The sequence below is a fragment of the Sciurus carolinensis genome, unplaced genomic scaffold (assembly GCF_902686445.1).
Source record: "Sciurus carolinensis unplaced genomic scaffold, mSciCar1.2, whole genome shotgun sequence".
In the NCBI taxonomy this organism is placed as follows: Eukaryota; Metazoa; Chordata; class Mammalia; order Rodentia; family Sciuridae; genus Sciurus; species Sciurus carolinensis.
In genome coordinates this window covers 324,355-331,829 of record NW_025920218.1, presented here as the reverse complement: position 1 = coordinate 331,829, position 7,475 = coordinate 324,355, and the positions used below count along the sequence as shown (strand labels likewise).

Genomic DNA, 7,475 nt, shown 5'->3' with positions numbered 1-7,475 from the left:
AGATTTATGTGCATTGATCTTATATCCCACTACTTTACTGAATTCACTTATGAGATCTAAAAGTTTTCTGGTGGAATTTCCTGGTTCCTCTAAGTATACCGTCATATCATCAGCAAATAGGGATAGTTTGAGTTCTTCTTTTCCTATTCGTATCCCTTTAATTTCTTTGGTCTGTCTAATTGCTCTGGCTAGAGTTTCAAGGATGATATTGAATAGAAGTGGTGAAAGAGGGCATCCCTGCCTTGTTCCAGTTTTTAGAGGGAATGCTTTCAGTTTTTCACCATTTAGAATGATATTAGCCATGGGTTTAGCGTAGATGGCCTTTACAATGTTAAGGAATGTTCCCACTATCCCTATATTTTCTAGTGTTTAGAGCATGAATGGGTGCTGTATTTTATCAAATGCTTTTTCTGCATCTATCGAAATAATCATGTGATTCTTGACTTTAAGTCTATTGATATGGTGAATGATCAAGTGGGTTTCATCCCAGGGATGCAAGGTTGGTTCAACATCAGGAAAGCATTAGACATTTTTAATGGAAGTAAAAAAAATTATTAAAATAACACATTCACTTCTTGTATTCTAGCCACATAAGTTGGCTGCAATAAATGATACAGATTTCAGTTCTAATTTGTAAAATATTCCAAGAATTGCTGATGTCCCAAGAACTAGAGAAAGCTGCCACCAGCTAATAAACTACCAAAGTAAATGTAAACACAGTGTGGTTCTCATCTTCTTTCATATAATCCCAGATAACCCCAAAAAACTTTTTAAATATCTTATGAGGACAAAAACCTTAAAAACCTATCAAAACCATTTATAATATTTAAATGCGGAAAACTCAAATTTCTTTCAATGAGGTCACAAATCACCCAAAAATTGTGGTCATACAAACAGAATGAGTGGAATGTATAAAGTTTAGGTAAACCAAAGAAGTCCCACTTAACTTTTTAAATATAGTCATTTACTCAAATATACTGTAAATGGGAATGGTGATAACACAGGAAGCAAAAATAAGTTTGTAAGTAAAATTTCTAGAACTTCATGAAAACAGTACCATCCCATATTGCAGATGCAAAATGAGAAACAGTTCTAATGGAGTTAAAAGTTCTCTTGGTTTTGCAAGGTGTTAACTATTTCCAGTTCCTATGTCACAGAGTTAGTCCACAAGAGGAGCTTGTTGATCCTGTCCATTATGGGGACTGGTTGGCTTTCCAAATAAATTGGATCCTTTTTGGTCTAGATATCTCAAGAACAAGATAACTGCAATAACCTTTCAGTTCTTCAAGATCATAGTAATGCTGATGCCACTGTCACCAGAATCTTGGTACACATTGACCAGTCTTCTCCTTGCATGTTCATGACAACAAACACATTCACTAGGATCAAATCCACTTTCTGCCATGATTCCCCAGTTTGAGTTACTTGATTGTTTAAATCCACCCAAACAACAACCCACAGGACAGTAGGGTGGGGACCAGCCCCAGACTCTGCAGAAGGACCACCTTGGGCTTTTGGAATGATGTGGCAATTCAGGACTCAGCTGATGCCAGTGCTCCTGGCCACCTGTGTCCTCCTCATCCTCTCTTTGGGTTTGTTAGACCACATCAGTCTTTGTCACCAGACCCAGACCTGCTGGTTCCTGTGGAGCTTGGTGCAACATGTTGCAGCCCCTTGAGACCCTGCAGGACTTGGCTGCCCAGTGTGGGTGCCCCCCTCCTGGTGGGTGGCTTTAGGCCTCTTCACCACATTGGGTGCTGGACCACACTTGGCATTGTCCTTTTGCACTATCCTGGGGGCTGGAGGAGAGAGAAAAGAGAACAAATGGTGGGTAATAAGTAAGTGGCCTCGAGGAACACTTTTTTTTTTTAACTGGGACATTACATAATATATAATACTATAATACTGGGATTCCTCCTTAACTATGTGTATATGTGCATGACAGAACAACACAAAAATTGGGCAATTTTGTTCCCTGGTTCCTTCTCTTGAACTCCCTGTCCTCCCCCTGGTGCCCAGAGTAAACATAGGACACTTTATTTTCTGATTCTGGCTTATTTTACTCAACATATGCTCTCACATTCCATCCATTTTCCTGTAAATGCTGCAATTTCATTCTTGATGGCTGAATAAAATTCCATTCTGTATATATACATGCCCAGTGAGAGCTTTTCCACACAGAGCCAAACCCAAGGCCTAAACTCAGCGGCGGCCCTGGCCCGCAGGTGGCTTCTGGGACCAAGGCAGGATAGCAAGAGGCTTTCCCTAAGCAGTCCAGCTCCCTCCAGTGGCAGCAGATCCTGTCTACAGCCAGCTTCTAGGAGCAGGCCAGCCCAGTCAGAGGATTTCCATGCAGAACCAGTCCCCAGACCTGGACCCAGTAGCGGGATAGGGGCAGCTTTATTTGGAAGCACTGCATTATCAAGTTCCTCCAAGACTTCAGGCTACTGAAGGATGGGAGGTGATATACAGGAAATCTACAGGGACACTATAAGCCAATAGAGAAAATCTGCAATATCTCAGAGTCCCACTGATATCTGACCAATATGAGAAAACAAGGGAAGAAAATGTCCCAAACAAACCTAGATACTATATCAATAAAACCCAATGACAGTACAGCTGAAGAAATGTCAGAAAGGGAGTTCAGAATGTACATAATTAAAACAATCAGGGAAGCAAACGAGGAGATGAAAGAGCAAATGCAGGCATTAAATGATTGCACCAATCAACAGTTAAAAGAGCAAATATGGGAAGCAAAAGATCATTTAAATAAAGAGTTAGAGATACTGAGAAAAAAACAAACAGACATGACCCTTGATCTTTCATTTTACATGTGATTAAAGTGCCTGTGTCCATATTTAACTCTTTGACCTGGACATTGTCTTCCTTTTTCAGTCGGCATTTTTTTTTTCCTTTTCTTCTTAACAATGTTATCATTAATTTTATTGTAGTTACATATATTTCAATATTAAACAAACAGCAGCTTCTCAGGCTAGAATAGACTTGTTTTCCACTATTTTGGCAAGTGTTCTTGGAACTGCTTCTGATAGATTTTTAAGAAACTGAAATGATTGCAAAACAAAATTCTCCCACTTGTGACTCTTGTTACACATTTTTCTTTACTTTTCTTAGAATATGGATGTTCCTCAATAATTTTGATGCTTGTTCTTTTGTCAAATTCCACAAAATCCAATCACTTTGAATCTCCAGTAGATTTATAATGTGGGATACTTTATAAACTATACTGCCACATTTCCCAAGTACTCTATCAATCCAACTGTGATTGACATTTTGGGAAGTAAATCCTGTGATAAATTATGAATGTAAGGCTTTAATATCTATAGCCTAATCTTTTCAAAATTTCTACACCTTACTCGCAGTGTCAATAATTTTTAACTTTAATATTAAAAAGTAAAATCAATAGATCGCTGGACAGGCTAACAAACCTAAAAATACAACTCAAGAATAACCAAAATTAAGGAAGCTGCATCAACAGTGACTTCTATGGACATCAACTAGATAATAAAGGAACACTTTCAACAACTCTTTGCCCACAAATTCAACAAACTATATGAAGTGGACTAGTTTCTTGAAAGACAAATCTGCCAAAATTCACACAAAAGAATTGACAAACTGAACAGAATTAGATCTACCATAGAAATTGAATCAATATTTAATAACCTTTCAAAACAGAAATCACCCGACCCAGATGATTTCCTGGTTAATCCTAAAAAACATTTTAAGGAATAAATTCTCTACAATCCCTTTCTGAAGATAGAAGCAGAGGGACAACCTTCTAAGTCATTCTATTTCATGTGTATTACTATATTAACAAAATTAGAAAAAATAGTATTAGAAAAGAAAATTACAGACTTTATCATTCATAAAGAGATGCAAAAGAATTAGCAAAATATAAACAAATAGTATTCAACAATAAATATAAAGAATTACATAGCAAAACCAACTGGGATTCATCTCTGTGTCAACACTCATAAATCAATTAACATAATCTCTCATATTAAAAGACTAAAGATGAAAAAGTACATAGATTAGGAAGGGAGAAATAAATCTGCCTTTGCTTGTGACAGCATTGTCTACACAGAAAATCAAACAAAATGAAATTAAACCCCTATTACTCATCCTGCACAAAAATCTACAAAAAGTGGGTCAAAGACTTAGGCACTAGAACTTAGACCCTATAGAAAGAAAGAGTAGGCCCAAATCTTCACCATGTTGGCTTAGGGAATGACTTTCTTAACAAGACTCCCAAAGTGCAAGAAATAAAATCAAGAATCAATAAATGGGATGGATTCAAACTAAAAAGCTTCTTCACAGCAAAGGAAACAAAAACATGAAGAGGGAGCCTACAGAATGGGAGAAAATCTTTACCACATGCACCTCAGATAGAGTATTAATCTCCAGGATATATAAAGAACTCAAAAACTAAACACCAAAAAAAAAAAAAACAAATAACCCAATCAATAAATGGGCTAAGGAACTGAACAGACACTTCACAGAAGAAGAAATACAATCAATTAATAAATATATGAAAAAAATGTTCAACATCTTTAGCAATTAGAGAAATGCAAATCAAAACTAAGAGTTCATTTCACCTCAATCAGAATGGCAATTATCAAGAATACAAGCAACAATAAATGCTAGCAAGGATATGGGGAAAAAGGTACACTCATATATTGCTGGTGGTAATTCAAATAGGTGCAACCATTATAGAAAATGGTATGGAGATTCCTCAGAAAATTCGGAATGACACTACCATTTGCCTCAGTCACCCCACTTCTAGGTTTACACACAAAGGACCTAAAACAAGCATGTTACAGTGACACAGCCACATCAATATTTATGGCAGCTCAACTCACAATAGCTAAACTATGGAACTAACCTAGGTGCCCTTCAACACATGTATGGATAAAGAAAAAATATTACTCAGCCTTAAAGAAGGAATGAAATTATGGCATTTGAAGGTAAATGGATGAAACTGGAGAATATCATGCTAAGTGAAGTAAGTCAATCCCAGACGACCAAAGGCCAAATGTTTTCTCTGATATGCATATGCTAACTCACACTGGGTGGGTGTGGCTAAGGATGAATATAGTTACTTTAGATTAGGTAGAGGAGAGTGAAGGGAGGAGAGGGATATTGGAGTAGGAAGAATAGTAGCATGAATCAGACATTATTACCCTATGTACATATATAACTATATGACTGGTGGGATTCTATATTATGTACAAAATGAAGAATGAGAAATTATACTCCATCTATACATGCTGTTTCAAAGTGCATTCTAATCTCATATATAAATAATTAGAATAAATAAAATCAAACAATGTCAACAAGAACATCTTGGATGAATAAATAATTATAACAAAATTGTAAGATAGAAGATTAATATAGAAAAATATCTCTTCCTCACAAAGCAGCAACATATAAGTAGAATATGAAATTTTAAAACTATCATTTTCATTAGCCCCCAAATTAATTATTCAGAAAAAGTAACAAAATATTTATAATATCTGTATGAGGAAAACTTTAAACTTGTGATGGAATAAATCAAAGAAGAATGGGAAGGTATTTGATAACATGGACAGAAAAAATGAATATTTTTATTTTTGAATTTTAATTTTTTTTTCTGATTAGTTATACATGACAGTAGAATTCATTTTGACACATTGTACATAAATGGAGCATAGCTTCTCATTCATCTGGTTGTACATGATGCAGAGTTAACAGGTCACGTAATCACGTATTCATGATAAGGTAATAATGTCCTATTCATTCCACTATCTTTCCTACCCCCCTGCTTCCTCTCCCCCTACTCTCCCCTCTGTTTAGTTCAAAATACCATTATTCTCCCTGCCCCCTTATTGTGAATTAGCATCTGCATATCAGAGAAAACATTCAGTCTTTGGTTTTCTGGGATTAGCGTATTTCACTTAGCATATATTCTCCTGCTCCATCTATTTAAAATCAAATGCCATAATTTCATTCTTCTTTAAGACTGAGTAATATTCTATCACATATATGTAAATGTAATTATACACCACATTTTTTCAATCCATTTATCTGTTGATCATGAACTTCCATTGGTGTATACAATGTCTCTTTTACTTAGTATCAGAAATAAATACAGTACTCATTACTGTTTCTTTCCTCATTGTCATTTCCACCATAAAGAAAAGTCATTTCCATGGAATTATGGAGAAGGATAATGAGATTGAGATGATCAGTTAAAAACTAACTCGAATGAAAAAAAAATTTTTTGAACTAATTGCAGACTTAACTAGGAGCCTTTAAAATATTTAATAAAACAGATTTTCTGATTTAGTCAGCTTTTGTGCTGCTGTGACTAAAGGACCCAAGCAGAACAATGTAAAGGAGAAAAAGTTTATTTGAGGGCTTACACAGTTTCAGAGGTCTTAGTCTGTTGAAGGCCAGCTCCATTCCTTGGGGCTCCATTCCTCATGGCAGGAGAGTGTGGCAGAGGGAAGCAGCTCGCATAGGGATCAGGAAGCAGAGAGAGAGTTCCCTCTCCAGATACAAAGTATATGCCCCATATCCACACCCCCAGTGAACCACTCCCTTCCAGCCACAAACTACCACTTCAGTTACCACTCAGTTAATCCCTATTAATTCACTGATTGGGGTAAGACTCTCACAAACCAATCGAATTTTCCAAAGGATGCAGTTGGTAAGACTACACATTTCTTATCACTCATAAGCAACCCATTGTTCTTGTTTCATTTATTTTAAAGACATCTGCCAAGCATGTGTCATTGGTTCAGTCTCTCAGATTATCCACCATGATAAAAGGGTCATAGTCCTTTCATTAAAAGGAGTGGAGCTTACACAAGAGTTCCTTAAGTCTATCTGATTCAGCAAGAAGTCACCTTCTCCATAATTGCGAATTTATATCTATTAATTTTTCTACTGTACTCCCTTGTAATGTCATCAAATCATAAAATGAAGCAATATGATCATGGATCTCATCTAATATTCTCTATTGGACTATTTGGTTTTTTATAGTGGAACTTATACAGGGTAAGTTTGGGTTATCCCAGAAACAGGAAAGAAATTAGGAAAGATTCTGTACAGATAATGTTTTATAAAGAATAGTGTATTCTTTTTTTAAATTTCTTTAATTTTTTAAATTTTTATTTTTTTATTTTTATTATTGTAAACAAATGGAATACATGTTGTTTCTCTATTTGTACATGGAGTCAAGGCATACCATGTGTGTAATCATAAATTTACATAGGGCAATGTTGTTGATTAATTCTGTTATTTTTTACCCTTCCCCCCACCCCTCCCACCCCTCTTTTCCCTCTATACAGTCCTTCCTTCCTCCATTCTTACCACCCTCCTTATCCCTAACCCTAAACCTAACACTAACCCTAACGCTAAACCCTCACATTCCGCATTATATGTCCTCATCCAATTATCAGCGAGATCATTCATCC

The 7,475-nt window shown here is 36.0% G+C and overlaps 1 pseudogene; it reads right to left on the bottom strand.

Moving 5' to 3' along the window:
• Positions 1–1,159: 1,159 nt before the first annotated feature.
• On the bottom strand, positions 1,160–1,405 carry LOC124975153 (small integral membrane protein 14-like; annotated as a pseudogene).
• Positions 1,406–7,475: the final 6,070 nt, after the last annotated feature.